The sequence below is a fragment of the Dermacentor albipictus genome, chromosome 1 (genome assembly GCF_038994185.2).
Source record: "Dermacentor albipictus isolate Rhodes 1998 colony chromosome 1, USDA_Dalb.pri_finalv2, whole genome shotgun sequence".
In the NCBI taxonomy this organism is placed as follows: domain Eukaryota; kingdom Metazoa; phylum Arthropoda; class Arachnida; order Ixodida; family Ixodidae; genus Dermacentor; species Dermacentor albipictus.
The window spans coordinates 445,436,375-445,462,406 of NC_091821.1; the positions used below are offsets into that span (position 1 = coordinate 445,436,375).

Consider the following 26,032-nt stretch of genomic DNA (forward strand, 5'->3'; position numbering starts at 1 on the left):
GTCTCATTTCTTTTCTTAGCTTGTTCGACCCCTTCCCTCCCCCCACCAAAAAAGAAACAAAACAGCAGATTGCTGTGATTCCTTTTTATCCCGCCCCGTCATCTAGCACAGGCATTGTATTGATCGTGTACCAGCTAGCCCACCAGTCAATTCTTGCAGTTTGTAACCTACGTAGATTTTGGAAATGCAGTCAAGCATGCCCAAGCAGAAAAGAATTACCAATTTCCCTTACTAAGCAAGCGTTTATTTCAACTGTCACAAATCTGAGGGGCTCAGCGATCTCAAAGTAACGTCTATTACCAGTGGTTTTAGCATACAGTAAAATCTAATTGATACACGCGTTTTTAAGGCCTCAGCGTCCGCCACTTCATTATACACTGATACGTTCGCAGGCAGTATTACCAAAACAATACTGCAAGGATAGTGCTAAACAGTGTGCGAAACTTCTTCAGGTGTGAGAAAATAACTAAAATCAATAAGCTGGCACTCGCAGAGCACATATGTTTGCTTTCTTCTTCTCAATGCGAAATCCCGAAGTCGTCGCTAAATTGAGCTGATCGCAAGCGAATATCTTATTATTCACGTTCGTTTAATTGGCGCCATGGCGTTGTCACGACGTCGCTTGGGAAAATGCACCGTGAGCGTCATTCCCGATTTGAATAAAATTTAAAGAAAATTCCACAACGACACTAAAGACTGCTTGCGCGTAGGAAGGCGAGGTTATTGTAGACCTTTTGGTGAAATGCATTCGCTTAGGTGTTCTCTGCACGTCGTAGTGCCCGTTGTAAACATGCGCCCCGTACCGTTTGAGGCATGATGGCGGTGGTACACCTCATTTTATACACTCATGGTTTGGCGTCGAGAGTGCTGCTGCTGTTGTTTTCTGTCACGTATGCGGCTCCTACCTACTGTGGGGTATTGACCAGGAAATGGATGTGATGTACGATGCACAAAGGTTCCATTTCGTTATTCAGCTTCAATTTCGTAATAAAGGATCGTTAGCCCGCGATAGAAGATGGCGACGACTGACGGTGACCCGCACAGCAGCTGAAGTGTTGCGTGAGCTTTTGCGTATAGGGAAGACAGAAAGCCAGGTTGTATGGGACACTGAGGCATTTGATGTCAATCTGATAATTTCTTGGCGTATTTTTACTCTTTGCACCATCGGCCAATTTTGAGACCATTATTTGGCCACGCAGCCGCCGGTTTTTCACAAAGTTGGACAAATAACGCTTACGCATTAAAAAATAAAACGTAAATGCGCCGGTTAGATAACCGTCCGACTATTAGGGTTTCAGAATTGGTGCCGACAGAAAGGAAACGCAGGTCGAGGATGGCTCAAGACTAGGTAGGGCAAAGAAATGAGGAAATTCGCGGGCGCTAGTTGGAATCGGTTGGCGCACGACAGGGGTAATTGGAGATCGCAGGGGTAGGCCTTCGTCCTGCAGTGGACATAAAGCAGGATGATGATGATGATGATCTGAGAAATATTAAAGCTTCCAAATTGTCGCTGCAGCATCAGAACTTCTGGCATAAGTGAAAATGGCAACAGCAACCATTTGCATGATAAAAGAACACCTCATTCTGCACTTGTAAACGCAACCGTAGTTATCGCGTATTCTCCGCTTAGTTTCTTCCTTAGGTTTAACACGTATGTCGTTTAAAAAGCACTGACACAACAATTTCGTCTGCCAGAATAAATAGATTTTTTTTTGCCTTTTTAAGTAGCAATCGACACTCCATTTAGGCTAAAGAAACCTCGATTTCTCGAGAGTGCTACAAACACTGAATTACAGTCCATCTTAAGTGGCTCGTCCAAAACGCGCGATGTGCCATATGGCTTCCGAGCTGAAAAAGGAGGCTCTACACGTCACCGAATTTTCTTTACCCCAAGCTTTCGTGGTGACAGCGCTGTGTGTTGAGGGAAAAAAATATATTGTAAATCTAGTCTTTGGTGGTTTGACGTGTTCAAGAGTGAAGGGGTCATTCAGAAAGTACTCATTATTCTAGTATTAGATTAGATTCATATAAAAAATTCAAACATCGCATCACAGAACAGCCCCGTCAAGAGACATCTTTAGACTTTCTACTCTTTCTTAATGATGTTTAGTTCTCTTAGAACAAGTGTCTTCTGGTTACAAATAATTAAATTTTATTTTTCCAATCTTATATTTTTTGAAGAATATTCCTCGCGTTACTAAGGTCAAACCTTAGGAAATCGATAGCGTTAAATGGGGCGTTGCGTTAAATAGTGTTAAATGGGCGTCCGCAATGTGTTCTTGTGTTTGTGTATCTGTTTTGGAATATTGTAGCGCTTTAACAGTGACATTTTCACATTATCTTGTTGATTTCACTGAATTCTCCCAGGAAACTTGAGAGCTGAAAACCCATCTTGCGCAACTCCCATGCCTTTCTATTAATTTCATTGTAAGCTTAAAAAGCAAACTGAAATGCTCCATGAATAACAGGTACTTCATCGATAAATCACCTCTTCTATTTTATTCAAAGCTAAACATTACGCTTACCTTAGTGTGTTTGTGCACTGTAAGAGCAGAAATTCGAGGAAAAACGCGTGAACAATTATAGAGAGGAAAACATTGCCAAAGACATAACTCGAAAAAAAAAAGAATAACGATGAATATCGTGCAACAATTACAGATACAAAACCAGCCGTGGTAGACGCAGCAGCGAAAGCCGGCGCAACATTGGCAAAGATACTACAGCGTGACACCTCCCTCGGCGTTGCAGATGAAAAGGACAGCGTGCTGAAGGCTCTGAACGCTCTCAGCATCGGCGCCGAACCCGAAGAAGGCACGGAAGAGTACTTCATACTGCTAATTGCGAAAGCCATCGCTATTGGATTGACCACGGGAATTGCTACTGCTGGAGTGAAGCATCTCGTGGAGAGAAACCAAGCCAAGCGAGAGGGCTAATAAACCCACAGTGATATTTTCGGGCTGAATGCAGAAGCCACGCCTTCTTATCTTATTTAGAAGGCGCTAGGTGACTCAAATTAAACACATTTTTGCTGTGCCTTCCTTGGTTTCATTACCTCTTGGCTTCACGTGGTTGTGCCTTTACATAAAGTACATGATTCTACAATAATACGAAGCACACGCCAAGAACATATATTTAATGTTTGCCTTACAAAACATTCTTGAAGCATACGACCAAGACCATGCAGCTGAAGCAACTGCTACTAATTGTTTAATAGTCATAATTAGGTTTACGTAGAAGTATCAATTTCATCGTAAGCACAATAGATTTGAGAAAGACCTGTTCCGTTAATTTCGCAAGATTTCCTTCCTGTGGTCTTTTTTTTTTGTCACGGTAACCAGCCCATTGGACTTCATCGCAAAGTCTACACGGATCATAAACCATGTCCCGAACTAGTACACTGATATGGCAAATAGCGTACTCACACCTGCAACTGCGCACCTAATAGAGCTCCAGATTGTGCTCAGCAAACGATGTCATCCCGTGTACCAATCAAAGCAGAGGAACCGGTAACTGTGCTCAAGATCAAAGCGAACGTCACTCGAATGACACGGCACTGAAATATTCCCAAAATCATAATACAAGCATTTAGGCCAACAGTCTAGGGAAAAATACTGAGAGTACGAAAGTTACGGGATCTTGCAACGTAGGACGTCTCCAGAATTAGGCGTGTGGAAGGTGGACATCGACAGTAGTGAGACTCCAAAACCACCAGGAATGGAAGAGTAAGGGCCTTCTCTACTACACAAAAGCTGCGATAAAAGCAACACAGAAACAGCGTGCTCAAGCATGTTCGTGCCCTACCCTTCGCATTTCTTGCAAACAATCACAAAATTCGATTTCATAAATCTCTCTCTCTCTCTCTCTCTCTCTCTCTCTCTCTCTCTATATATATATATATATATATATATATATATATATATATATATATATATATATATATATATATATATATATATATATATATATTGTGAAGAAGAAGACGCGCCTCGCGGCACAGCCGCATTGCCAATGCGCGGCTGGTCTCGGCTCTCGCTGTTGATTGCTGGCGTCCGTTTGGACAGTGCTTCGGGCTGCTTCGCCGTTCCCGGTTGCTGTGCCGTTACATTAGGAGCCGCCAATAAACCTTTTCTCAATTGGTGGAGGTGCTGGGACTCAAACCCCGTCGCTTGAAACCATGGAGCTGAGATCACGCACGCTACCACCCGCCATGACCGACAGCTCCTCCCAAACGGCACCGACGCCACAGTCCGTCACCTGCACCGGCGTTCCACGACAACGGGACCCCAAGGTCTTCAGCGGTGCAGACGACGAAGACGTAGAAGACTGGTTTGCGTCGTATGAACGGGTGAGCGCACACAACAAGTGGGATGATCCCGCAAAGTTAACTCACGTCATCTTTTATCTGGCTGGTGTTGCCCAACTGTGGTTTCACAACCACGAAAGTGACGTGCCCACATGGTCAGTCTTCAAGACAACCTTTACGGAAGTGTTCGGCCGACCCGCTGTTCGCAAGCTCCGTGCCGAACAGCGCTTGCGCGCCCGAGCACAGCAGACGGCGGAAAGGTTCACCAGCTACATAGAAGACGTCGTGGACCTTTGTAAACGAGTCAACGCCGCAATGCCCGAAGCTGAGCGAATTCGCCATATACTGAAAGGCATCGATGACGGCGCATTCCAGATGCTCCTAGCCAGGAATCCGCGCACTGTGTCTGAAGTTGTCAGCCTGTGCCAAAGTTACGATGAGTTGAGGAAGCAACGCGCTTCGACTCGGCGTCCTTTGGGAAGCGACGACTTGTTGGCGAGCCTTGACAACATGTACGACCCATCCTCATTCTTTCAGCGGGTCAAGGACTTTGTGCGTGAGGAAGTTGCCCGCCAACTTTCTTTAGTCCCCTTCACTCAGGAACCCACCTCCCGTCTTCCAAACACGCTCCGCACCCTCATTTCCGAAGAGGTCGCCCAAGTTGTCCCTTCCGCACCACATCAGCCGCCTGCAGCCGTGACTCTCAACTCTACGCGGGCAGTGCAGCCTGTCGCCACGCCTCTCAGCTATGCGCAGCCAGTCCTGCCTGTGGCCGCGCCTCTTACGTACGCCCAGGCAGTACGCAGGCCTCCACCGGCGTCTTTCACGACCCAGTACCAACCGCTGCCACCGGAAGCCCATGCTACATCTTGGACCGCACCGCGAGCTAATCCTTGGCGGACACCTGACAACCGACCCATCTGTTATTCTTGCTGCACTCCCGGACACGTCGCCCGATATTGCCGCCGTCGTCCTCAAGCGTTCGGCGACGCCTCGCGGCCCTTCCAGTACGGCAGCCAGCCATTTCGCCAATACGCCGCTCCTTCCCCCCAACCGTATGCTCGTGCTGACATCCCAGAATTTCCTTCGCGTCGCTCGCCATCCCCTCGCCGACGCTCGCTCTCCCCAATGCGTCGGCGACCCGCACCACCTGACCAGGAAAACTGAACGTCGCAGTTCAAGAGGCAAGAACTGCGCCCCATTCGAACTGTCAAAGTCCTCGCGCCTCTCCTGCTAACGTGGTCGAAATTTGTGTAGAAGGTGTTCCTACATTCGCTCTTGTGGATACCGGCGCAGCCGTTTCTGTGATAGCCGCCAAACTGTGCCGTTCGCTGCGCAATGTGACCACGCCGCTTTCTGGACTGTCGCTTCGTACGGCAAGCGCGCAGCCCGTCACTCCGCACGCAGCCTGTACTGTACGTGTGCTTATTCACGGCATTGTTTACATCGTCGAGTGTATTGTTCTTCCCACCTGCTCGCATGACGTCATCCTCGGATGGGACTTCTTATCCAGTCATAAAGCCGTGATCGACTGCGCACGCGCCGAAGTTGAATTTTCCCCTTGTGACGCACCCTTGGACGAAGATTGCGACCGCCCTTCTAAACTTACTGTGCGCGAGGACACAGATATTCCACCTGGCTCCTTCGCCCTCGTCCCCGTCTTTTGCGATGCCATCGCTGATGCAACGGTCCTCTTCACGCCGTCCGACGTCTTCATGAGCCGTAAATCTCTCCCACTACCTTTCGCGACGCTTGACATGGCTAGCGGCTGCAGCAATATCTCCTTTTACAATCCCCTCTGTGCGCCTCTTACGTTGCTCGTTGGTGAATGCCTTGCCTTCGTGGAACTCCTCGACTCTTCGTCTTTGGTTGACGTCCCTGGAGACTCTTTTGACGTCGACCCCGGCCAAGCATCTTCGATGTCCGCGCTTGAAGAAACGTCCAAGGTTGCGTTCTCGCATGCCATCGCCGATACCCTCACACCTGCCGAACGCGCCGACCTTCTTGACCTCCTGCACAACTTTAGAAGTTCATTCGACGTTTCACAACCTCACCTGGGCCGCACGTCGGAAGTGCAGCACTACATTGACACCGGTTCACATCAGCTGTTACGTCAACGACCATATCGCGTCTCTGCCGAAGAGCGTCGTGTCATTACCACCCAAGTCGAAGATATGCTGCGCCGTGATGTTATTCAACCTTCGCACAGTCCCTGGGCATCTCCTGTCGTTCTCGTTCGCAAGAAGGACGGGTCTATTCGCTTTTGCGTCGACTACCGTCGGTTAAATAAGGTAACGCGCACAGACGTCTATCCTTTGCCGCGCATCGATGACGCCCTCGACAGTCTTCAGGGCGCAGAATTTTTCTCGTCACTTGACTTGCGTTCAGGGTACTGGCAGGTCCCCATGGCTGCGGCCGATCGCCAGAAAACCGCGTTCATTACACCTGAAGGTTTATATGAATTTAAGGTGATGCCTTTCGGGCTTTGTAACGCCCCTGCCACCTTTGAACGACTCATGGACAACACGCTGCGTGGCCTCAAGTGGTCTATATGTCTGTGTTACCTCGACGATGTCGTGGTTTTCTCGCCTGATTTTCCTACTCACCTGCTTCGCCTTAGACAAGTTTTGACCTGTCTAACGAACGCTGGCCTTCAACTCAACCTCAAGAAGTGCCGCTTCGCCGCGCGAGAGCTCACCATTTTAGGCCACGTTGTGTCCAAGCACGGCGTTCTACCCGATCCTGCAAAACTTCGAGCAGTCGCTGAGTTTCCGAAGCCTCAGACCATCAAAGAACTTCGAAGCTTCGTGGGCCTATGCTCATATTTCCGGCGCTTTGTTCGAAATTTCGCATCGATCATGGCGCCATTGACTCAGCTTCTACGCGGTGACGCCGCCCTCTCCTGCTGGTCCCCTGCATGTGACTCCGCCTTTGCTACGCTGCGTCGTCTTCTCATCTCCCCACCTATTCTTCGCCATTTCGACCCGTCAGCTGCAACTGAAGTACATACAGATGCCAGCGGGGTCGGTCTCGGCGCCGTACTCGCCCAACGAAAGGCGGGCTACCCCGAATATGTAGTCGCCTATGCGAGTCGCACACTGACGAAGCCTGAGGCCAATTACAGCGTGACCGAAAAAGAGTGCTTGGCTTTAGTATGGGCACTTGGCAAGTTCCGACCATATCTGTACGGGCGCCCATTCGACTTGGTCACAGATCACCATGCGCTTTGTTGGCTCGCCAGCTTGAAAGATCCCACTGGCCGCCTAGCCCGTTGGGCACTACGCATCCAGGAGTACGATATTCGCGTCGTCTACCGCAGTGGACGCACACACTCCGACGCAGATGCCTTGTCTCGTTCACCTTTACCTCCAGACTCGGCCTGCGCAACAGCTTCCGCACATTCCGTGTCATCTCTCGACATGGACTCCTTTGCAACCGCACAACGTCGTGACCCGTGGGTCGCTTCTCTTTTCGACTTTCTGGATCGTCGACCATCCCTGTATCCCGAACCCTCCGACGCCAAGCAGTTCATTTTGCCATTCGTGACCAGCTGCTGCACCGACGCAATTACACTCCTGATGGTCGTCGCTGGCTTCTGGTGGTTCCCCGCAGCTTAAGGTCTCAAATATGTGCCGCTTTCCACAACGATCCGCAGTGTGGCCATGCCGGAGTCTTCAAGACGTACGAACGAATTCGCCACCGCTACTACTGGCGCGGCATGTACAATTTTGTACACAAGTTTGTTCGGTGCTGTCTTGACTGTCAACGCCGCAAATCGCCGCCTTTACGCCCATCTGGTGCCTTGCAGCCGCTCCCGTGCCCTGCCACACCCTTCGATCGCGTCGGCATCGACCTATACGGCCCGCTTCCTATGACACCAGACGGCAATCGGTGGATCGTCGTTGCTATTGATCATTTGACACGCTACGCCGAAACTGCTGCTTTACCAAGTGCTACAGCGCGGGATGTAGCCTCTTTCGTCCTACATCGCTTCGTGCTTCGACACGGCGCACCTCGGGAACTCCTCAGCGATCGAGGTCGCGCCTTCCTCTCAGAAGTCGTCGAAAGTTTGCTTTCGGAATGCCATATTATTCATCGGACAAGCACGGCATACCATCCACAGACTAACGGGCTCACAGAGCGATTTAACCGCACACTTGGTGATATGCTCTCTATGTACGTGGCGTCTGATCATGGTAACTGGGACCGCATCCTTCCATTCATCACGTTCGCGTACAACACCGCGATCCAGGCCACTACGGGATTTTCACCTTTCTTTCTCCTGTATGGCCGCGAGCCTACGCATACCATCGACACGCTCCTTCCATACCGTCCTGACGCCTCCGAGTGTCTACCTGTTTCCGACGTCGCCCGACAAGCCGAAGAATGCCGCCAGCTAGCGCGCTCCTTTACGGCAGAGCAACAGCAGCGCCAGAAAGAAAACCGCCTCGACACGCATCCAAGCACGACCTACGCTCCAGGCGTTCTTGTGTGGTTGTCGGTCCCTTTCCAAACGCCGGGGCTTTCCTCGAAACTCGTCCCAAAATTCGAAGGGCCTTACCGAGTCTTGGAGCAAACATCCCCGGTGAATTTTCTCATTGAGCCCCTGTCACCACCTGAAGACTTGCGCCGGCGTGGACGTGACATTGTCCACGTCTAGCGTCTCAAGCCCTACCACGACCCTCTGCCTCCCGATTCTTAAGGCGCCAGGATGGCTCTTTTTGTCCGGGGGGAGATTGTGAAGAAGAAGACGCGCCTCGCGGCACAGCCGCATTGCCAATGCGCGGCTCCTTCCCCCCAACCGTATGCTCGTGCTGACATATATATATATATATATATATATATATATATATATATGAATCGCTACGTTGCCGAAGTCGCATATAAGGGCGCTTTGACAATATTTACAAGAGAGACAACAATGGATGAACAAAATGACTGTCGAGAGCGATTCCACCACTGCACGTGAAATTGTGTACTTCTGACTGACGCCACTTTTGGTTGGGGCGTAATAAAACCCCAGCGTAGGAAGGCCCCGACTCGGCGCTAACTATAACGGAGGTGAACTCGCGGCAAAATAAGGCTTCAGCCGGGACGCATGCACAACGTCCTTGTGGACACGCGAGTACAGCGGAGCGATCTCGTAGTTGACATCGCCAAGCTGACGCAATATCGTGTAGAAGCAGATTTCCATTTCCAGTACGACGGTTTTAGTAGGAAATCTACCGGTTGCCCTAGCAGATCTGCGCGGCCTGAGAATCGGTGAGCCAGGAGCTGGCAATCCGGCGTACAGTGCGAGCACGGGCGAAGGCGTCTTGAGCTTATTCAATGGGAGTGTTCGTCGAGGAAGGAAGCAGTGAGTTGAATGGCAAAGAAATGTGGCGGCCGAATACAAGGTAAAAGGGTGAAATGCCGGTTGTCTCGTGGTGGGACAAATTATATCGGGAGACCTGGTAGAAAAAAACGCAACTGCAATGCAAAGTGTGCGTGTATCGACGCTACGTGGCACTCATGTAACATCTTGTTACAATTGGCACGGTTCGATGCTGCTGCTGATCATGATGGTTTATTGGCGTACCCTTTGAAACTTGGCGGTGACAAACATTCACCTAGCTTGCTTGATTTATTCAGTTAACGTATACATGGTTTTCATTCTAGAATTTTTAATGCGACAGCGTCCAGGGCCCCATGTTGAAGAAAATCCGGTGACGATGTCGGCCGAGTTGTCCGTGAGCGAGAATTTCCGCGTAAATTTGGGTATACGCATATGCCACACCTTGCTGTATGAGATGCGATATATGCGGATTATATTACGACACGACTATATCATCAAGTTGCTGATAACTTGTCTTACGTTCCTGACGAAGCTATCCCTGGGGTTTTGCCAATGTCACCTCACGATGAAATGTCATCAAGCAAAATACCGACAGCGCACATCTTTTATGTTAAGTATTCGGAGACTTCATTATTAAAAGTGCGAACCAATAACAGAAACCTGAAAATTTATGTCATTTCCCGGGCGCGGCTTTGCACGTCCTATGGGATCGGCCCACGCAAGAGGCCGCGTTTATATAAGAAATCTGGCCTTCGTGTACAGCGTTCGCGGCCAGCTTGTGCCGCTAAATATTACGGATGCATAAGCTGCACTAGCCAGGAAGCGTGAGAAGCCGGAGATCATTGAATGCTGTCGCGTTCCACTCTTAAAGGCAGAGTTTAAACGTCCCTCGATTTTTGTGTACGTTTCCTTTATCTTCGTTATCTTCAAGACAATTAATTCATTTTTGTGCAATTGTCCATAATGGTTATGCGCCACGCGCATGATAGGAAACACAAACTAACTCGTACTGCTACTTATGCAACTGCTCCATAGCGTGCGACCTGGTGTAATAATATGCAAGTGCAATGAAAAAATCGCACGTAGCATTGTGTAATTGCAGTTCGCCTTTTAGTTTTCTTTTATTTTCAGAACTCGGGGTATTGTCACGTAGCAGTAACGGTGAAAAAGGCAGCAAAACTGCACACTAAGAAAAAAAAGAGTACCTCTTACTCTTTTCGGAGAGTCTGGATTCGCCACGTATACGACACACTTTGTGGGAGACACCCGAACTCTCTTTCGGCAGAGAGTCCCGAGACTATCCGTGCTCAATACAAGGTGTTTGCGTGACTCCGCACACAATAGTCATGCACACTCTGTTGTAATAGTCGCCTATACCCTCTCAAAAGGGTTACAAGACTAGTGCTGAGGGAGTCCGTTAACAATTCTAAATGAGTCGAACGACTCAAGATAAAAGGGTGACATGACCACTGCTGAAGGATTCGGTCAACTCTTCTTGACGAGTCTGATGACTCCAGCAGTGTGTGTCAAGTTACCCTTAGTGCGTGGTGCAGGACTCTTGTAAATGGAGTAAAATAACTAATCCATGTAAGTCATTTGACTCTCGGATGGCAGTGTCGAGCCGCTTTTCAAAATGTGTCACCAACTTTTGCTGTAATTACACATGACTATGGCTAGTTCTCAAGATGGCTACTGTGAAAAGACAACATATAAGAAAGAACCCATAGCAAACTTGCCAAAAAGGACGTGGCAGGTTAGCAACAAAATGTTAACATTTCATCACCCTTTGTTGTCTTCTGGAAAATTCAAATGTATTAGTCAGCACAGAATCACCATGAAAGCAAGACAGTTCTCATTACCATTAAACTGGAATCAATAGCCAACCAAGCAAAACAGTCTTAAATAAACATCCAATATGTAGCCTGCAGGTGCATATGCATGACACTGCAACGCAACTCAGAACCATAATGAGACCCCAAAATATTATGTAACTCATGTAGAAGTTCAATTCAGCACTGCACAGGTCTCTAATGTCAAAACATTTATAAGTTAAACCTATTTCACTGTTCTTCGAGACGTTTTTATTTAGAACTTACGATTTAACATTTTAAGCAAGTAAGCTACACAACAAATAAAGAAGGCCGCACTTATGTACAAAGGAGACCCAGATAATCAAGTGCAATAAAAACAATATTCCAACTTAGATTACATAATCTATGCGTTATACTATGCTTGCTGAAAACAACTGGTTGGCAATTGATAATCCAATCTAACAGTAAGAACAGCTGTCTTACCTTATGGTACTCTTGTTGGCACTTTTCCCCCACAACTTGTGTGTGTTAGCGTCAGTTGAAAATTGATCTGAAAAATACCACATTAAAAAGTTGTTCATCAATTTTATTGTCATACAACATGCAACAGTGTATAAAAGCTTCACAACAGATAATATTACAAAAATAAATAGAGCAAAATTTATACTAATTGTTTATTTATGTTGACAAACATACTTTTTAAGACGAAGTATAATAGCTGACAGACAATTTCGCAGATTGCAATAACCACTAATACAAAACTTGCCATAATGCAAACACGCTGACAAAATATGTAGCACAGGTAGCTGTATTTTGTTACGGCAAAGATAGCACATGAATAATGAGGACAAGGGAGTTAGCAGAACACAAACTATACCCAGCTGCATGCATGCAGCTGTAACAATACACATGGTGCACCGAGGTCCAAAAGAAACAAAGAGGAAAATGTGAGGAAGGCTTCTTTTACTCATCACAAGCTATCCTGTAAGAGCAGACAGATTATGCACTGGCTGTAATGTACCCTCAGCACATACGTAAATAAGTTAGATTAGATGCCACATTTACAAATCACTCATACAATGTTCTTGTGATAGTCCTTATTCCGATTTTTAACTTGGAAAGCATGACTGAGTTATGTAATGCTTCCCTACACTTTCGCACATATGCAGAAAGAAGTGTTGCTATAAACACGGGAGATCATGGAAGGATGACTGACACATACTTCTATTAATTCTTTTGTCTTGGTCTTTATGATTATCTACCACAGTAGTCTTTTGTAGAGTGAAACACATTCAGATAATAAATACACTGTGGGCAACAAAGTGTGAATACCTGTTCTTGATTTCTACCTTTCTCAAGTGTCCCACTAAGGTAAGATTGGTGCAAAAAATTGTCTTCCCAATGTATGCGTTCCCACAAAACAGGAGCAGATGATAAGCCACATTAATGGTGCGTGAAATAAAACATCTGTTCTTAACTTTCTGTTCTTAACTTGCCACTGCCATTGCAATCTGGTGCGATTTTCTGCTTTGTTGTGTACTCTAGCACAGGTGCTACGCAGTTCACTTGGTGCCCAAAGCAACTCTCACACTATAGCAGGATGTCAATTTTGTTTTTCAAATTCTAAGCGAAAATCGGGTTATGGGGGACAATTGTAAACTTATAGTTTTGCTTTGTATCATCATAATGTTGTAGAGCAGGGTAGAAAGCAAGAACAGATATTTATAATTTGGGGTCCCATTGTGCATTGCATGGATATGTTTCAGTGAATGATAAAACTACTTGGTAGATAAGAGAATTAACTTCGAAGTCTACCATATCAGTAACTGGAAATTTTATGTGTAATTGAAATTTTGTGATTCCCAGTGATGAAGAAACAGTTTTGATAATATGTGTCAAGGCAACTAAGTCACTCATGCTCACAAAGGAAACAAAATAAAAACAACCAAGATTGCAACAAGTTCCAACTTGCAACCAAAAGTGAGACACCTCACATGACTGACTTATGTATTTACTGAGCATGATTTACATCTAGTGCATAATCTGCTTGTACAAGATGACGAACAATTAGTTACTGTTGCTTTCTCTCTGGGGCATTTGGCTCTTCTGAACACATGCACATTGTGTGGCAAAGCTGCGTGGATGTAGCTGGGCACAGCTGTTATTCAGCATCAGTCTGTTCTTATGGTCCTGTACTATTATCATTGTAATTTATAATTAGCAAATAGCCTAACTATTGGGTTTATCAGCTCCATTTTAAACAAAACATACTGACAGATTTCCCTGTTGATCGCTAACAAAGTGATGGGTAAATCATTTCAGATTTCAAGAAACAGCTGTGGAACAGAACAAATGCTGAAGACAGAAAATCTACAATGACCAGTACCTTCTTTATTAAATGCCATGTACTAGCTTTTTCTGCAATGAATACCATTATAACCAAAAATTATAGCCTGAAAAAATAATTGGGAAATATTTACAAAAGTGACAGAGATTAGAACTGCATGTTAATTACATATGTCTTCTTAAACAAGATCACAATAATTGAAGTTTCATTAATTTTAGCAAAACACTGACATCCCATTATTGAAGCTAGTCAGTGCTGAAGGTATTGTTAGTTTGTAGGAGTCCTCAGACTAGCAGCTCTGAAATATTTGTCACCATACTTGGTGGAACATGCTTTGCTCTTTCGGATATTACTTTGCCAAAAAGCCTTCTGTAATCCTTGTAGGGCAATTCTGTGTGGAAAAGAAATCTATTTGATCATTACTTTTTGGGTATATGTATCTCAGAACTGGTGCTAGTCTGAGTTCTTACAAAGTAGACGTTATTGAGTACTGTAATTCTAATGCCTGCCACAGCTAAAATTTATGTTAGTGAAAATTGTCGCACTGTCATGAAGCAGTTATGTTCAATAATTAGTGGCAGTCACCGGTGAAACACTCAGTACAAAACACAAATATATGGAGTCAAAATTTAAATGTCCAACAAAGTCACGTCTCAAGTCTACATTTCACAGAACTGTCTTTTTTTCTGTTAGTGTGCCAATACCAATCGCACATTCACAAACATTTTAGTATTGCACTTCTGGTAAATGCAGGAAAATTCACCGTCTTTAACAGAAGCCCTTGGGAAGACAGCCCATATTTGCTTCGACAAGAGGACTTGCCTTAAGCTTTGCGTCGCTATGTTGTAGGTCACTGTAGCAAGGGGAACGTTTTGCTGATTGAATATTACTCGAAATATTTTTATTATTTGTACTAGAGGTTTCAAAAGAGAGCCAATTGTAGAGTTCTTCATGCAGATTTCATATATTCCATTAGTTTTTGTTTAGCTGCTTCGTGAGTTATGTCCTATACAACGGCGAAATACATAGTGATATTTGCGGGCACTTTCTTGTGTATTAAATTTTCACAAAAAAGCAGTGTGCTGCAGCTAACTCAGCTCCCTGTAGACTGCCAGGTGCCGATATCTATTCAAACAGCACGTAAAGTTACTAGAAGTATGCAAGATTAGTAGGCAGGCAGGCAGGCCTGCTACTAAAATTATTGAGAATACTTCAATAATTTTTTCTCACAATAGCATGAGAATAACCTCGTGCTTTATAATTGTCCTTTACAAATTAAATTTGGCATACATACTCTTCAAGATAAGCAGAATACCAGTATCTAATTGAAATTGCAATCTAAAAATTATTTAAAGTGGCCTAATATTTTTTGCATAATTCCAGTAATTGTACAAGCTGTTTGGATAGGTATCGCCACTTTGCGGTATACACCTAGCTAAATAAGATACAGCATGAAACCATTTGCGAAACTTTTACACACAAGTGCCCATAAAAATATATTGCCACTATGTAGGACATAACTAAACACCAGCTACACAAAAACCAATGACAATTCAAATCTACATAAAACTGCCTATGAATAGCAGTACATTCAAATTTCTGGTACAAATTAAAAATGTTGTTTCGAGGAGCATTTCCCCTTAATAAGTGGGTGTCAGTGTTTCTACCAAAGGGTTACAAAACTCCTTGAGGCATACCATAGGGAGTTTTATAAATAGCACACACATGCATCTGTCTAAAAAGTCCCATGCCCTGCTTGCATTCCTTAGACATTTTTCTGCATTCTGTTGTATGACACCATTTGCATCCCTTAACACTGAGGGCGCAAAACCGAAAAACAGCCTATTAATACACTTAATTTTTAGCCTGTAAAGGGGTTGTATGCGAATGGGGGCAGCCAACTCTAGCATGAGAATAAACAAATATTTGTTCTCGCATTAATGAAACCAGTCAAAATATAATCTCGCAAATCTGGAAATGAATGCACAAAGAACCTTGCTGATTGTTACATTAGTGTCCCGAACAAGATCTTTTGATGTTTATAATTCCTAGTTTTATTCACTTTCCTCTAGTAACTGGGCTTTGACCTAGAATACTCAGTGTAGGAGACTAACCCAGGCCTGGAAGCCAATATTTAAATCTGAAATAGACATTCATCCCCCGACCACATGGCACTGCTACGTCATCAGAAGAAACATGCATCCATGGACATATAGTCTGTAAAATTATTTTTACATGATCTGTAGCGTTACTCTTGCACTAACAAATTCTGAAAATTAGGAAATACATCTGCTATTTAAAGCACTGCTGCAAACCCGTGTGTTTGAGAAATGCAATACTCAAAAGGTGTAATACAACCAATGTGTGCATGAAGCCTATGCTGCCTTTGACATTCGTCAGTGTGGCAAATAAGCACTGAGAAATGCCAAGGGTATCATAGCTTTCATGTCTCAAACCTTGTATGCGAGTACCAGTATCTTTGCAGTGAAAGAAGTCACATTATTGCCAGACTTATGAGGGGAACCAATGTTTCTCTAGTTCAATAGTTTCTTTCTTGTGCTCCTATATCCTTGAGTTTTTAAAAAATAATGGGTGCTTGAAATAAGTACTCTATATTGCTCTTAAATTTATCCTGCACCAGAGCCCGTGTTATGTTGCATTTTTTGAACACATTGCAGTGCTGTAGATTATCAAAGGAAGAAAAAATGCCGTAAGTTCGTATTTTAGCCTTCCGTACAACAAGAATTAATAACCTATCAATTACATCCACAAGTACGAAAGAACTACGAGAAACGGGGCTTAAAGGCAGGTATACATTAGAATAGCAGGGGCTGATGGTGAGAATTCTAAGAGAAAGGAACTATTAAAAACTAGATACTAAAGACACATATCAATTATAACAGAAATATTTACAATGAATTTGAAGAGACAAATAGAATGTCTGTTCAAATCACTCCACCCCAACATTCATCCATGGTTCGATAAGTGATCACAGCCGGTGATGCTGTTTGGATAGATGGTAGGTGAGGCACAGCTGTGAAATAGGTAGCACATGTAGAGGGGTCACCAAAGGTTGCACGCTGGTTGCAGAGCAGGTTGCCTTGATCTCCGGACTCCCTCGACCCTGATGCGTTGAGCCTGGTTATACGTCGTTCGCAAGAGGCCTGGCCCGAGTGTGCGGCATCGCTTGGGTAAAATTTCGAGGCAACCTGAAAAACACAGTTTCATATATTAGCACCAAAATATTCTGTACCATAGGGCAAATCTGAAGTTTACCATCTGCACACAGCAGATGATGAAAACAGACAGAAGTCACCAGACTCAAGGTATATAAATGTGCAAAAGTGGAAATGAATGTGAAGAGCTGCTTATAGGATGGAATCCTTCAATTTGTCTTTTGTGGATCAATAATAGTATCTTAACATAAAGTCAAGTGTACATGACCCTCCCTATTTGTGTAAGTAGGCTATTCCATGCCAGCTGTTCCAACCTGGCACACAACCACTTGGAATTTCTTCTTGAAAACTGAGGGCCTTTCATTATAGAAAAAATCTCAATTTCACACAATACTTGAAGCAAAAAAAAATTTTTACTGCCATAAACATTATGTCAAATTTCGTGTAATGCACCAAAGTATGCATCATAAAATGGCAGCCAGAAATTTGGTTATTTCATTAAGAGGGCCAAATTTTTAACAACGAAGAGAGGCCTTACACCAAAAACTTGACTGCTTATTAGCCACTGCTCAGTTTATTATGGCTGATTAAAAATGGACAAAATGGCTTATTAACTTTATTTTCACAAAAGTGACCTACAGCAAAAGCTGCAAATTTATGCAATCCATGTGTTTAGGACTTGTGCTGTGTGCAAGAATGGTATCAGAAAGATACATTATGCAGCAGTGCAGAGAGGAGGATGAACTTGGAAAAGAAGACAGTTTTGGTGTACGTTTATCGGCCTGCTTATCATTGAGGCAGCCCTAGTAAATTTATGCCAAATACCATGTATGAGCGTACATTGTATTCTTTTTAAATTGGTAAAGCTTTATCAAAGTAGTTTTTGTGGTAAGCAAAAAAAAATTGTGCAAGTGGTCTCTTGCAGTTTGAAAATTTACATCGCATTTCGTCTAATACACATAGCCTCTTGGCGGCTAAGACAAAATGCATGGACTTGAGCATCCCTGCACAGATAGCAGGGAGTCTAAACTACTTCGAAGTTACGTCTTTCATTGCTGAGTGACAAGCCATTTCACTCAAAAAGACGTCACTTAATTACAGGTATTTACCTGAATCTTTCTGTCCGCTGTCAGCCTGCTGGCATCATCACTAAGGCTGCCAACTCCCTAGTGGACATAGTCGGGACATGGTGGCGGCAGGATGCAGTGGCAGAAGCCGCCAAAGGCTCCCAACTACCTAGTGGATGTAGTCAGGACAGGGTGGTGGGAGGACACAGGGGTAGGAGCCGCCAGAGTGTACCTGCAACAAATTTGCACAAATGTTCTTAGTCCTACCATGACATGATTTACAATAAAACTGAGCTGTCTGTGTAACATGGCTACCAATACAAATAAAGGTAAACAGTTAGGCCCTACGACACAACTAGAAGCCCAACAAAAAAGAAACGGTACTTATGTTTATGAAAATCCAAACAATGAAACAAAAAATGTGTAACCGGTTTGTGCATGGAAGCTCGGTTGAAACCTGAGCTCATACCATCAAGTGATCTGCTAGACAACTGCAAGCCTGCCACCTAAATATGTCATTGTAAATTATTTTTACATGCATTATGTTAAGCTGCATTAATACAAGTTCAAAATCTCTTAATATAAGTAAATCACCAAGCTAATTCAATTAACGAATTCCAGTGGTCGTTAATGCAACAAAGTGCAAGCTTGGAATAAAGCTGGCTAAACTGGGCAGTGAAAAATAACAATGTGGTTCTCTACATCTTGTTTTCCTGGCTTTCGCTTTAGCGCTGGAATATACAAGAATTTTGACATTCCTCATATTTCACCCTGCTAATTTTTATGCCATAATGCATAATACTTCAGCAAGAGGAATAATGCTTTCTTTCAGCCGTAAATAGTGATAGAACAAGAAAATTCATTGGAGCCAACGTTTTGAGAAGAAAAATCTCCTTCTCTTTGTCGAAATATTGGCTCCAGCGGTCCTTGTTCTACGGCTCTTCATCAGTTCAAGTCTCTTGTCCTCCTGTGTACCTCTGTACTTTCAATGTTATGTCAATGAAACTGTAATAACGGATCATTAGTAAATGTAGCTGATGAGGAACTTGGGCTTGTTGGTAGATAACGACAGAGTAACTGCGCAACATAAAGATACGGACAAAGGAGGCTTGTGTGTGTTGTCTCCTCCAGCCATGTCCCCCCTTTGGGTGATTACTCTGTCTCAATGTAAAACTGTTGCCCTTTGCACAATAATAGTAAAATGCATAAAGACAGGAAAGTGGACACAAAAATTACAACAAATAGCATCATATGCTAATGAGATATGCAAAAGTGCCTGCTACGATTTGTCTCACCCATAACGTGCTGGTAAGATGGTGACTTCTGGCTGTTGCCATTTCTTGAATACCTAAAATAAAATACATTTCAAAATTATAAAAATATACAGGACAACAGCAGTAGCCGAGGACATAATGCATTGTTTAGTACAAGAAGGTAAACTAATCTCCGATACACGGCAGACGAAATTTCCTTTAAGTTAGTAGAAAAATACAACACACTTCATTTCATTCAATACTGTCAGCGTTTCTTGCTACAAGAAAAAAGGTATTTCTGCATGGAAGCAGCTAAATAATAAATCGCCTTCTACTTTTACAAAATATGTTGCAGCGACTAAGCCAACTACAGCTGTATATACTTAAAATTGCTGTATGCACATTACAATAGCCAAGACAGGATAAACTTGGGTTCATATGCAGCTCACTGGAAGGTACAACTTTGCAATCAACTCATTTCTGCTGGGCAAATATACGCACTAACATAAAACTACACATAAAAGGACCTTTTTTTTCATAAACCACCGGACTCAATATAAAAAATCCAGTAGCAATAGTACAATTTTACCACATAACACAGCCAGGTTTTGTAAGCGTAGTAGGATTTACTATATAAATGTTGCAGCATATTCATGCTTTTAAATTTTTACAACCGTGAAAATAAAGATTACGTAAAAATAATACATTATATATAGGCTTAGATTGTGAGCTAATGTGTTTTCTACTTACAGCCAAATGCACAAAAAGTTTGTTCTCTTTCAGCGCTTTGAAAGCGCAGTGTCTGTTCGCTTGTGCAAGCAGCCGCTTAACCGCTCTTAAAATATCTGTGGTGCCACATCGCCTGACACTGCCATACAGCGTTGTAGCGCTTTTATTATTCGCGGCAATATACCTAAAGCGCTAGTAAATCTTCAGAATGCACAAGCTGCCCTTTCGATTACCTGTCTTCGCCACGCGAAAGTCACACTGGTGCTAGTATTGTATATACACTTCAAGTTACGCAGTACTTGATATTCTACGGATTTTTCGATGCGGCAGGCCACTCGTCACTAGAGTCGTTAAGAACGGTGTTTATCCTGAGGCTTCCGTCTGCCAGTAGTATTTCCGCATACATACGCGCACGCATGCCTAAGAAACGTCTGTGAACTGCCAAGAGAAACATGGCGCAAAATGTAGCCGTACCGGAAGGGCCGAGTACGCGCCGTTTGTAAACTCGGAACAAAAGCTGATATGCTTACCTGAGACGTTAAGAGAAATATGGCACAGGTCACAGGTCCCCGCTGGTAGTGGTTCGTATGCATCTGATCGTCTCTGTCCGTTGCGATCTCCCATATCACAATGAAAGATGCAGTGCAAACCGCAGCACTTCGGGCGCTTGTTACGGTCCGGCGAGCGCACTTGCTCGATGTCGGCAAAGACGAAATCGGCGAAACGCTGCTGCTGGCGGCGGTCCCCTGGTCGCAATCACACAGCACGGACAGAAGCTCCCACCGTAACTTGCCGCAACGCTTGGTTGCAGTCTCCCCTAGCGCAGCGATTTCAGAACCACTCAACGACACGAGCGTGAGGCAGCGCAACTTGAAAATGGCGTCATGCTATTGACGGCTTCGGCTCTGGATCATTTTGTAGCTGCACAACTGAGCAAAACAGTTGCGCTAGTTTCGGTTTTGTTTCCTCGCGTTGAAATAAAAACTGTTTTGCTCACTGATAATTTTACGTCACTTAAGTAATGTTTACGAATGAAACAGCCATGAATTTAACACGCGTCTTGAAATACCCGCTACGTTCACTTGGCAGAAGCAAACTTTTCTCGTCCGAGTGTGGTTGTGTTTTAAATACCTATCGCTGGGCTGTCGGAGCGTGCTCGAAGTCTGAAGACGCGGCGTAATTGTCCTTAATTTTCTTAGCTATAACGGTGCGGCTGCCCTTGATTTCTGTGGAGTGCAGTTTGCTCTGATGTAAGGTAGAACTACAAAGCCGCCCATGTTACTGAATGATCTAGTACACCTGAAGCTGCCAGAACTCCGGTATTTCCTCCACAAGTTCTTGCGACTGTGTGCCGCTCTCACCAAATGCGAGCGTGTAGTCATTTGGCGGAGATTTAGCAACACATTTTCTAGAACTATCGTTCACCGCTCTATCACGACATGGCAGCAGCGTGGTTGGTCCTTAGTAAAATTTTCTATGTATTGCGAATTTTGCGATAGCAATTATATGGACACAACCGCCGAAATATATCTGTCGGTGTTGCCGTGAGCTTACGTATAAAGTGCGATAAGATCCTATCCTGCGCCGTTAGCTGTGCGCGTTAAAGGAAGTGTGCGAGGGCGAGCCGAGATGTATAGTGCCTGGATGGGTGCCCCAAGTATCTATAGGTGGTCACGTGATAAAACGCGCGCAAGCCGGGGAAAGGAGGCGCTGGTTTAGCACGCTTCTCCTCTGGCCGTTGCTCTAGCCCGGTCTGGCGCCACTCTCGCTCTGTCTTGAAGATAATTCCCGATGGGTGCAAAGTGGGGAGGGGGGGGGGAGAGGGGAAAGGCGCTTCTATATCGCCGTTTCAAGTTTCGGGGACGCTTTGAAGGACGAGGCAGCAGAAGCGTTCTGTCCGCTCTGTTCGCGCCCTTCATCACGCGGACGCTGTGGCAGCTAGTGTTCGCGGTCATTGAGTGAAATCTGTTCATGTTTGCACGTGCGCGCGTGACCCCGTGCTTGCTAATTTACGGAGTAAGCGATTGTTTACTGCAGTTTATTCAGGCAATGAAGCTACGAACCTTGGTTCGTGCAGTTGTTCGTGCAGTGGTTCATGCAGCATTGGGGGGGAAACTGCTACATTTTTGTTTTTAAATTTCTGGGGGGTTCAAAAGCAGTGCTGCGTACGATAGTGTTTGTTTCTGGTCGCGGAACACAACGCACTGCGGTAGCCCAGTGGCTTTGGTGTTGCGCTGCTGAGCTCGAGGTCACGGGTCCAATCACAACCGCAGCAGTCGCATTCCAATGGGGGCAGAATGCGAAAACGCGCGTATATTGTGCATTCCGTGCACGGTAAATAACCCGAGCTGCTGAAAATAAATCTGCAGTTTTCAATTACCGTGCGCCTCATAACAAGATCTTGATTTTGGAACCTAAATCCTCAAAATTTAACTTTAAGTAGCGCAATTACATTTACAATCGACGCTGTTGAGTGCGCCTACTGAACTTGTTATCTCGTTGCTGTGCTCTCTTTAGTAGCCAATGCTATATTTTTTAGATTTACTTATGGTCAGAATCCATTGTGACAAATCCAGGTCTTCCTTAGCATAGGAAGCCAGCTATCGCTTAAGCGTGTGATATATCAACAAACATGTTCAAGGAAAATCGATATTTAGAGTTCGATGTAATTGCAGAACATGACAAGCTTGACGAAAGAATGATACACCGCATGTCGGTAACATGTCGGTAACATCATTTCAGCATCAAACAAAACCCTCGGTTTTCTAAAACGTCACCTTCGTCTTGCCCCACCACATGTTAAATTGCTCGCGTATATATCACTTATAAGACCCAAATTAGAATATGCATGCCCCATCTGGAGCACACTTCAAGCATATCTAATCACCGCATTGGAAGCTGTGCAGAATCGTGCTGCCCGATTCATTCATTCCTCATACTCATATGACGTCAGTGTTTCATCCTTGAAAGCTACATCCGGACTGTCACCCCTCTCTTTTCGTCGTCGCATTGCTAGCCTCACCCTTTATCACAAATTCTTTTGTTCTCCTCTCAATCAAGCACCGTATATCGCCGCTGCATCACGCATATCTCACCGCACCAGTCATCCCCTTCAAGTTGCCCGCCCATTATCACGTACTACTACGTTTTCAGCCTTGTTATTTCTTCGAGCAGCCACGGACTGGAACGGCCTACCCCATGACATCGTCGCCATCGCTTCAACACCTGCTTTTCAAGAACGCGTAACAGATAATAATAATAATATTTGGGGTTTTACGTGCCAAAACCACTTTCTGATTATGAGGCACGCCGTAGTGGAGGACTCCGGAAATTTTGACCACCTGGGGTTCTTTAACGTGCAACGCGTAACAGATCACCTTCAATGTTAAATCACCATCGCTGTTTGTTTTCCTCACTACAAATGTAATCCCACCCCTTATGTAACACCCCCTGAAATGGGGGCCTTTAAGGAATGAAACTGAACTGAACTGAACTGATTACAACCAGGACAGGAACCCGAGGGCCTGCCTAAAACAGAAGACGTTATCTGGTATTTCTTCTCCTGCATTTTAATCTTTCTCTCGCCAGACTCATCTCGAATATCAGAGGAGTCGCAATCTTGCACGACGACTCTTCGCGTCCTATTAAGAGTCAAACGACCCACACACAAATGTTGACTCTTGTTTTGTGACTCTACCCGCGCGAAAATGGGTCTTCGTAAGAAAAAAGAGAGTCAAGTTGCTGTGACTCACTTTTTACTCTCTTTTTTCTTAGAGTGTGTGATTAACGAAACTAGCGTTTGATTTTAGGACAAACGCTAGTTTGCCCTCAAAAGCAGGCTACACTCAAAGAACAACGATAGCGACGAACATACTCGGAGATCGTCAAAATCTGATCAGCGGGTCAAGCGCGTCAGATTTTATATATCAGTCATCGAATGTTCCAGAGTAATCGCTGGGACCCGCGTGCCTTCCACAACGTTCCATGTTATTCGCGTCGCGCACACATGCAATCAGCATACAGAAGGTTCGGTTACATACAACGGATCGAACGATCCATAACATTCCAGAAACTTCCTCTAGCTACATGCAGGCGCATCCTGCGCTGTGCAATAACATATTTAGGTGGTGAAACGTGCTTACCCAATAAAGATAAACATGTACACGTGTCGATATAGGACCTCATTCGGAAATAAAAACCTACAGTGAAACTATGCTGGGCACTTTGTGTTGTATTTGTATTGTAAATAAATAATTGTCCTCCTTCCAAAAATAGGTTATTTGTACATGGTCTGCATGAATGCAGAGGATGCTTCAAGATTGTGTTCCCGGGTGAAGTGGACATTGCCCTAAGGCATGCTTCAGTAGGGAGGAGAAAGGAGTCGCAGTTTGACCCAAAAGGGAAAACAACGATTTTGGTAGCAAATTCGTTTACACCTACACGAAGTAAGTATAGTATTTTCCGCGTGCCATATAAACTTGTACACATAGGCCTACAAACTAAATTAACAGGCACGATGTCAAGCGAACAAAAAAACATAAACACATCTCACTCGATCACTACAGAAGCGGAAACTCACCGTCAAAATGCTGCAGGAGAAAACGCAGCAGCAGCTGAGAGCGAATTTGCAGTCTTAGGAGGACGAGTGTGAATCCGCTGTTAGCGGGTTTTTCGTGCAAAAGCAAAAAAGTTCCACAAACAGTGGGTGTCAAGTTGGCTTTCCGGTCGCCAACTACGGCTGGCCGTGATAGGTACATGGCTACTGATGTACTCTGTGAAGTTACAAGTCGCAGTGTCAATCCCTGCTGCAGCATCCGCAGCAGGAAGTTTAACTGCGACTTCAATGCAACAATGTAAAAGGCACATTTTATAAGGTTTATCGGCCAGCTACACAACCTCGGGCGACAAAATAATACCCAGTTCCAGGTGTGGCTCATATGCAGCGTGTTGATTTTTGCACGTAAAATCCTAGAAACCGTTTTTTTTTATTGAACCACCGACAGGTGGTGCAGGCTCTGTAGGGCTTCGAGATTGAAGGCCTAACAGAATGTCATGTGTGCCAGAAGGCAAAATCAGTACGAAGTGAAGTGCACCGTCGGTATCATCTTTGACGCGCCATTTGGCTCTAGGAAGAATCGCACTGAGCAAACGTGTCCTTGCCTCCTCTAACGTCTCAAGAAAACACCTACGTTTGTCCCCGGATACAAGGGAGAAATAATCCCCTTCACTGCTTCGCACGTGCACGTGCCTCAAACATTTGCAGTTGTAGGGAGATAGGACGATACCACCGAACATGTACTGCGTGACTGCTGATTTTGTCTGATTAACAACGGGGTGATACCTTCGTAAGCCTTCCATTTCTTGTGCTATCAAAAAAGAATTCACATCTAATGCTGCCGTGCATATTTACTGCATAGGCTTTGTTCTTTCTGAAACACCATAATTTTATCAGTGATTCGCATGCGTCACGTTCTCATTTCCTTATCCCAGAGTGAGCTCAGTCTACCACGTACAGGGCACCAATTAAGACAATACAGTCTGCTTTTCTTTCTCTTCATCTCCAACACATATTTGGAAATCTCTTGGAATATAGCACTATTCGCCCTCTTCAGGTGCATTGCTCAAGAGGCGTACGTAAGTTGCACAAGAAATTGGACTGTCTGTTCAATATTTGTCGCAGGAAATATGTTCTGATTGTAAAACTGAAGCCGAGCGGTGGTTAAATCGCGGTACTTTCGCAGAAATACTGGTGGGCTACCGCGCGCTGCTTACTTCGTCACATAAACATTATGAGTACCAAAGAAACGGCCGCAAGCGCTACCCCAGCGAATGGACGTACTTTCTAGTCCGTGGAATGATTATGCGTGTAATAACTAAGACCGCGACAGAAACGACAAGACCCGTCTACAGATACACCATATGACCAGTAACATTTTTTTTTGCGATAGTCCTTCGCTCAGTCAAGCCGTTACCTATTCCGATGATAGCTTGTTATGCAGTGACACTGTGTT

General features: G+C 44.7%; 1 long non-coding RNA gene across 1 annotated transcript; it reads right to left on the reverse strand.

The window, feature by feature from the left end:
- Nucleotides 1-12,018: 12,018 nt before the first annotated feature.
- Nucleotides 12,019-21,283, reverse strand: LOC135903079 (uncharacterized). The gene is made up of 4 exons (XR_010564708.2): nt 20,552-21,283; nt 19,335-19,387; nt 18,082-18,271; nt 12,019-17,005 (listed from the first exon to the last, which is right to left on the reverse strand). It is a non-coding gene; the product is annotated as an uncharacterized lncRNA (long non-coding RNA).
- Nucleotides 21,284-26,032: the final 4,749 nt, after the last annotated feature.